This window comes from Zingiber officinale, chromosome 8A (genome assembly GCF_018446385.1).
Source record: "Zingiber officinale cultivar Zhangliang chromosome 8A, Zo_v1.1, whole genome shotgun sequence".
Taxonomy (NCBI): Eukaryota; Viridiplantae; Streptophyta; class Magnoliopsida; order Zingiberales; family Zingiberaceae; genus Zingiber; species Zingiber officinale.
The window spans coordinates 45,180,942-45,188,615 of NC_056000.1; the positions used below are offsets into that span (position 1 = coordinate 45,180,942).

The 7,674-nt window shown below is 37.0% G+C and overlaps 1 pseudogene; it reads right to left on the reverse strand.

Moving 5' to 3' along the window:
- Positions 1 to 1,709: 1,709 nt before the first annotated feature.
- Positions 1,710 to 5,526, reverse strand: LOC122010754 (annotated as a pseudogene).
- Positions 5,527 to 7,674: the final 2,148 nt, after the last annotated feature.

The window sequence follows — 7,674 nt, forward strand, 5'->3', positions numbered from 1 at the left end:
GTTTGTTATTTTCCTATTTGTGCCATTTACATTTGAATCCTTGCTTCCTTAGTTAATTGCAGTGGCTTAATGATGATCCCTGTTTAGATTAGGGAGACACGGTATGTGACGGTTGAACACAACTATGAGCTCGACGACCGTCGATCGGACGTGGCTGCGAGATTGAGAGAGAGAGATGCTCCAAGAGAAACTTTCAAGAGAGAAATCAGGAGAGAGAGAGAGTAGAGGGGTTGGTGGCACCCCTTGAGTCAATCCTCTCCTTTCCCTTTCTCTCAATCCCAACCCTAAAAAAGGGGGAAAAGAAGGAAAAGATGAATAAGCCGCTTGACCTCGTGGCAACTATTCATACCTCTGCATCACTGCTAATCCCCATTGTACCACATGATACCCATTTATAAAGGATAGACTCTAACTTAGTCGTTTTAAGATATTTTTGTCAAATTATCTAGAACAATGTTTATCGTGGTCGGTGAAGATTGGATGTGTTCCCTTTGGAAGTACAGATTCATGCATCCTCTTGTGGAGGTCAACTCCCTTCCTTCAATGTGGTCGAGTCCTCCCCCGATAATCTTTCAAGAGGTGGGTTGGGTGCATAATAGGCAGATTAAGATTTCAGTTTACATCAATTATATTATGCACTTTTACACAAGAAAACTCACTAAAGCAATAATTCTAATGAATCTAATGTGTTTACAGCGGGACACATGCTTTTGGTATAAGAATTTTTTTACTTATTAGTATGAGTCTAGATCCTCTAGACCATTTTTTACGGTCTAAGAAATGATCCCTAAATATGCATTGATAGAATACATGGTCCCCACTTATAAATAAGTGGGGACCATTCATCCCCATTAATATATGTTTAGGGACCATCCCCTGGACCGTAAAAAGCAGTCCAGCGGATCTACCCTCGTAGATGGATTTTCTGAGCATTAGCATACAAAATATAGATGGATTCATATATTTAGACAATTCTACAAACTATAGATGGATTTATCATAACTGAGTTGTATTATGCTGGAGAAACATTTCTCCGATAGTATAAAATTTTCCTAATTTTTTCAGTCGATTCTCATCCTTTTCAATATCCCCGAGCATCCCAAGTCGCTAGGATCTTCTCCCAAACAATCATTTTCTCGGATGTTACAATAAATACTACAGTAATAGCATTGCTACAATAATGCTTCTTTGCGATGACCGGTGGGCTGGCGTCGTGGCGCTTCCCCGACACGGAAGGGGTACAGGCGATGAGGGGTGCTGGAGTGAAATCACCTTTGCTTCGTCGAAGGGTTTATTGGAGCTTATATAGGTGACTTGGGTGAGAAGCAATCGAAACAAGTTTGGAATTGGAATCAATTTATTAACTCAAAATTACCAGGTCCATTAGTAGGTCTATGAAACCAGTCCAATTACCAGGCCTATTAGCATATTCAAATTATAATTAATCTGTCACAATGCCTTAATTATAATATATTATTTAGTATGACACAATCACTTATTATTAATGATAATTTAAAATAAATTAAATCACTTAATATGAAATTTCTAAATTACTAATTGAAGTCCGCCTCAACCATGATTAACTTGTACAAGAGAGAATATTTAAACAAACGGCAGATTATATATATATATATATATATATATATATATATATATATTTAACTATTGAACTAACAATAAATAACAACACCACCAACAAATTAATTGGTTCAATTTCTTAAAATAACAGGGAGATGCAGCCCTTGAAGGAAACTCTTAATCATCTCCAAAGCTCGAGCTGGCTGATAGCTTGGAACATTATGCCCTGCTCCCCGAACAGTAGCAAATGTTAAATTATGATCATAAACCACAGTGTATCCCCCAACCTGCATATTCACAATAAAAATCATCAAAATTAATATTGTTCTAGTAGTTGTAGTCATGGTTTTAGCAATGAAGAGAGTTTTGACATCTTTCACTGTAATTCTGCCAATATCATAGGAGGATAACTTGCTTATCTATGTAAACACTTTCAGTTTTTTTATCTATGGGTGAAGTGGATTCAAGGATAATGAAATACAAAATATATGAATGTGCAATTACCAAAATATTTAAAATAATATAATTGTCTACCTCATTGTTAAGCATCCAAGCTCTCCATGGAACCTTCACTTTAAGCTTTAGTTTGTTGAGGGAGTATCTTGTGGAAGTAACCGGAACTCTTCCATCCAAGTCACCGCTGCACAATAGCATGCATGAATATGAAAGTGAACCAAGCCAAAGCTTACTTAGGGACAAAATTTGATTGAAAACCCCTCACTCGTAATCTGACAAACAATAACTTTATCTTTATCGTATGACATACGTTATGTCGAAATCTTAAAGACTTGTGCATATCTCCAAGGCGTAGCACAGACGGTGGGCGCATGACATTTATGGCGTAATGACCAGGGGTCGATTCTCAAGAATTGATAACCTAGAGTTCATCCTACCATATGCCTATAGCCTGTGTACCTACATGTATCTCTCTCTATATCCGTGGGGCCGACACTAAGGGGGGCGCTAAGGTAACAAATCTATCTTTTCTTAAAGACTTGTGCAACTATAGCTACTAAAACAATGTCCTCGAAATGAAAAATCGATATATCTATAACTATTATTGTAGTTACACAATGTATATAAGGGCCATAAAATTGATGTACCTAAAGCCGATACCCCTTATAATATGATGAAAATCTCTATTTACTCATGCAAAACTACTGTCATACGATGAAGACATCGATGACGACAAAGGGGTTTTCATCTAAATTTTGTCTCTCACTTTAACTTATCTTCTGAGTTAGTTATATGAATCTAACGATGAGGCTATAATTATTTTTTTTACCTGTACTTCAAAACCCTAATTCCATTAGACAATAATTCGTGAATAATTGGTAGCATTGTGGAAGGCTGATCTGACCAACCCTGTATCACTTTGCTGCATTGAGACAAAAAATATAAATAAATGAGTTGAATTTTCATTATTTTGTTTAAAAGAAAATAAAAATATCAAGTGACAGCTTGGTGCATATGAAGTATAGATATATACCTACAACCAGACCAGGTGTAGTTGAGCTTTGTCACATTGGCATGTAGAGCTTTCTGCACCTTAGGATTGTTAAGGTATGCCTCCACGTAATTAGAAGTACAAGGATCAAAATTCTCAATCTGCATCAGAATTTAAATACAACATTAATTTCAATATACAGAGATAACAATTGGTAGGTACAAAGGGATCGGACAAAGTTGTCATATATTTTGAAAAATAGAACAAGATCATCGAATCTGTTAATTCCATGGTTTTTACATTTAACTTGGATATAAACCATATCTCTATTATTCATAATTGATATGATTGAGCGAAAATTTTGAATCAGTTAGGCCACAAAAAGAAGCCTCCTAAGGTGAACAAAAATATATTATTCAAGTTCCAACTCAACATGTGGAAGAGGAGCTTGTGAAACACATGAATCCATGATCAAGAGGAATTTATAATCTCTCTGACTCGAATGTTGAATGGCCATTATCATAAGCCACCCTTCTCCATTTGTGCAATATTCAAGTGGAAAATATTCATATTAGTGATTAAGTTTAGAATGAGTTTAGAAAGGGGGGCCTGCCCGCCAAATGATCTAAGGAAACTTATAATCTCATCAAGTCAATCCTGCAGCGTATAGGTCACCCTGGGTGCAATTTAACCTTATCCAGTGACTGACTTGACTGAGAACCATAAAATGATTTGAGTGAAAACTATGTAATGTTAGTGATTAACATTCAAATGATTGGTGGAGGGGCCTTGAAAGGGTAGCAAGACCATTGCATATCTCTTCGCACATCACATGATCAAGCGGGACTCAATCTCGAGATCACCTGGCGTTCATGCATTTTTTTTTTTTTTTTGAATATGAGGGTTTGCATCAAGTTAGTTGTTATTGTATTTCTCAAAGGGATCATGATAGAAGTTAGCATTTACAGTCTGATTACCCCTAAATCCAATATAGATTTTTCCTAATTTAACTTGCGATCAAACAAGAATGCAATGAACTTCGATTCTAAATTGACTCTAAAACTACCAGGAAAATGAGGATAAATATATAAAGATGCTGGCAATAGACAAACCGAGGGCAACTTTGGAGTTGGCGTCACGCCCGATGAGAAGCACAGAGGTGCATATATGTTGTAGACGTTCACTTCCGTGAAAACGTGGTTCGCCTCGGCAATAGCTCGGTTGCACTCCGGAGGTTGTAGTTGCGCACCCGGCGAAAAATTGCAGAACTTGTGGATCGCAACGATGGTCTCGTCGGCTAAGAACGCGTGCGTCCAATAGTAGTCAAGCAGCCCCTTGTTACTCGTCTCCTCGTCAATCACCGCGTTCCCGATCTAGGTCATTCGAAAGCAAAAAATTGACATCTTTCAGTCGAGAACTAGAGGAGATTGATACTTCCCAAATCATCTTGCAATCGAAATGAGAACTTTCGATGAAGAATCGGATCTGAGGGGATCGATCCTTCCCAATCAATTTAATTAGAAATCAAAAGAGTGGGGATCGATCGATCAGACTGATTATTCTCGGGATTCACGTCTTACCGCGATGCCTTTGAGATTGATGAGGCGATCTTTGTGATGGAGTATGGCATGGGCGAGCTGGGGGACGTAGTGCCCGGCGTAGCTCTCGCCAGTGATGAACAAGTCCCTCCCCTTATACTCCGGGAACCGCTCGAACCAGTTGACGAGGAAAACCAGAGCGTCAATCGCTGTCCTACGGTCGCCGCTCGTGGCATAGTCCGATGTGGTGTTAGAGTAGGAGAAGCCAACGCCGGCGGGACTCTCTAGGAATAAGATGTTCGCCACTGAATGGTGGCATGATGCCAGTCAATTTGAGGTAATGCCAAAGCAGAAATCTTTTGTCACGATGATGATAATGATGATGATGATTCCTACCTTCGTTCCAAGCATAGGGATTCCTATACAGAGTCTTGCCATCACTCATGACTCGAAACGGCCCGAGCTCCTCCATGGCGCCGTACCCTAGAGATGAACACCCCGGCCCTGCACCCGCCCATGCCACATCAACCACTCTATCGATCGAAAAGCAACATCATTTTATACTAATTCCATACCTCCATTGAGCCAAAGCACAATAGGCTTTGATCCGCTGTTCTCGGCAGCCTCGACAAACTAGTAAAATAGAGCCCGTCCGTTGGCTCTGTCAACTGTGACATACCCCGCGTACTGATCGAAATGCACCCCTTCTGGTTGGCCAGGCAACCGAACAACCTTGTCCCCCTCCTTCAGCCCGCTATTGTCGTAGGCCTTCGACTCCAAGTCAGATACCGAAAGAAGACTTCTTGCCCAAGAAGAAGAAGATGACCTCTCTGCTCCGTTGTTAAAGTAGAACTTGTTTAGCACATCTCTCTGCCTCACCGTGCTGGAAGCCACGCAGTGTAAGAAACAGAAGAGGAGCAGGCGGAGGAGGAGGAAGAAGAGACAACTGAAACTTGGCTTCATTGTTTGTTTAGGAATGAGGAATAGAATGGAATAGAATCTTATTTATGAGATGAATCATTGGATAATTATGGTATGAATCTTTTATATGGGATGGATTCTTGTTGGAGCCAGCGGAGATTGATGCGTTTGTTCTGTTTGGCAATGGACTCTGTAAAAGGCCAACGAATGATTAATTTTGAATAAACATTTTCAAAATTAAAAGAATTTAAAAAAAAATCCACTTTTTTTCAATATTTATACAATGAAATAATGCATATTCATATTTTATTTAAATCTAATTTAATTTTCCCTTAATTTTTATCAACTTTTACCACTCACTCACTGGATTATTCATTTATCATAATAAGTAAATCTAATTAGTTTTAGCACTTCTTGTGAGTCACGTATATAATGATCTAATTAGTTTTAGCTTAACTATTAACTAATTAAATTAAGTGAGATTAAATTAATAATGAAGTTTAAATTTATTTAGTTAATGTTAAATTAATTGATTTTAAATTTGATTTCGAATTAACTAAAATGTTAAGTATGGATTAACTAGTTAAGGATTAATTAAGATTAGATTTATTAGTTTAGGATTAATTAAGTGTAAGTTAACATAATTTAAGTTTGAGTAAATTAGTAATTAAGTTTAAGATTTATAATTATTACTCACGTTTTGGTAAATTAAGTGTAATTATGAACTATTTAATTGAATCTGAGGTCAATTTATTAAGTTTGATTCGACATAATATTCTTACTTAAATAAGATTTATTCATTAATTAAATATGAATTAAATTGTTTAGTTATGTTTAAATTAATTGATTTAAACTAATTATGAATTAGGTTAAATTAAACTTATATTAATCAAATAATAAAGGTTTATTACGTTGATTAATAAATAAGTTTTTAGGTTATAAAGAAAATAAAAAACTTTTAATTAATTGAATTAATTGTTTAAGTTTTAATTAAATTGATTAAGATTACTTAACTTTTAATAGTGTTAAATTTATTTAAGTTTTAGTTAAGTTAATTTAAGGTGGATAACTAAGGTTCAATTTTGGAGTCATTTAGGTGTGTTTAAGTTAGGTTTATGTTAGGTTTAATTTTAAAATTAAAATTATGAATTTAGTTTTAATTGGATTTAGTTAGATTAAAATTCAAATTAAGTCAAATTTTTAATTAGTTAATATAGTTAGTTAGTTTAGGATTAATTAAGTTGATTACGTTTTTAGGTATAAATGTTATTGCAAGAAGCAGCAGATGATCAAACCTAAGTTTTGATATTGACAAAAGGTTCTATGTTACGTCTTATTGTTGTTCTAGAAAGTTTAATTGAGTGTACAGAAGTCCTAAGTGATCTTAGGCAAAGAAGTCAAAGTGGACATTAAGCAATTAGAAAATCCTAGTTTGGGCTAGGCAACGAAGTCTTGGTCCGATGAACTGGGCGAAGTCTTGGCAGGTCGAGAATGTCGGACAAAAATTTTAGGGTCGAGGACAATAGATGAAGCCCTGGAGGTTGCGGGCACTAGGCGGAAAATCCTAGAGTCGAGGACATTAGGTAAAAGTCTAGAAGTCTCGAATACTGAGCACAAGTCCAAATGGTCTGGATGATCAATTTGACAAAAGGTAAACTCTCCTGAAAAGAGTATGTGAGGACACATTCCCCGTTGAGAGAACAATAGAAGTCAGTTAGACCTAGAGTTTCGGCGAAACTCAAAGTCATGACCAGATAATTCAGAAACTATCAAATATTACTTTTCTTTACATATTATTTATGTCTATAACATTATGGTGCAGGTGATTGAAATTGTAAGTTGGTTAGAAAATGAGCATCTAGGCACCCGAACCCGGACATCCAGGTGCTCAGACATGGTCGAAGCGCCCGGACTGGGGAGAATCCAAGCACCTTCACGAGCTGAGGTGGACGCACCTGGATTGGCCGCCACATATCACAATCTAGGCGCTAGGATCGGTCTGGGCGCCCAGAGATGGGTAAAATTTACTAGATAAAGTTTCAATGAGAGCACGCCACGTCATCCCAGTAGGGGTGCTCGGGAAGGAGTCCAAGCGCCTAGATGAGACTATAAAAGGAGGGTTCGATCAACACCTTCAGTACATCAATGCTAAGGTTTATTCATTAAATTTTGAAGTATATAGTTTTGAAA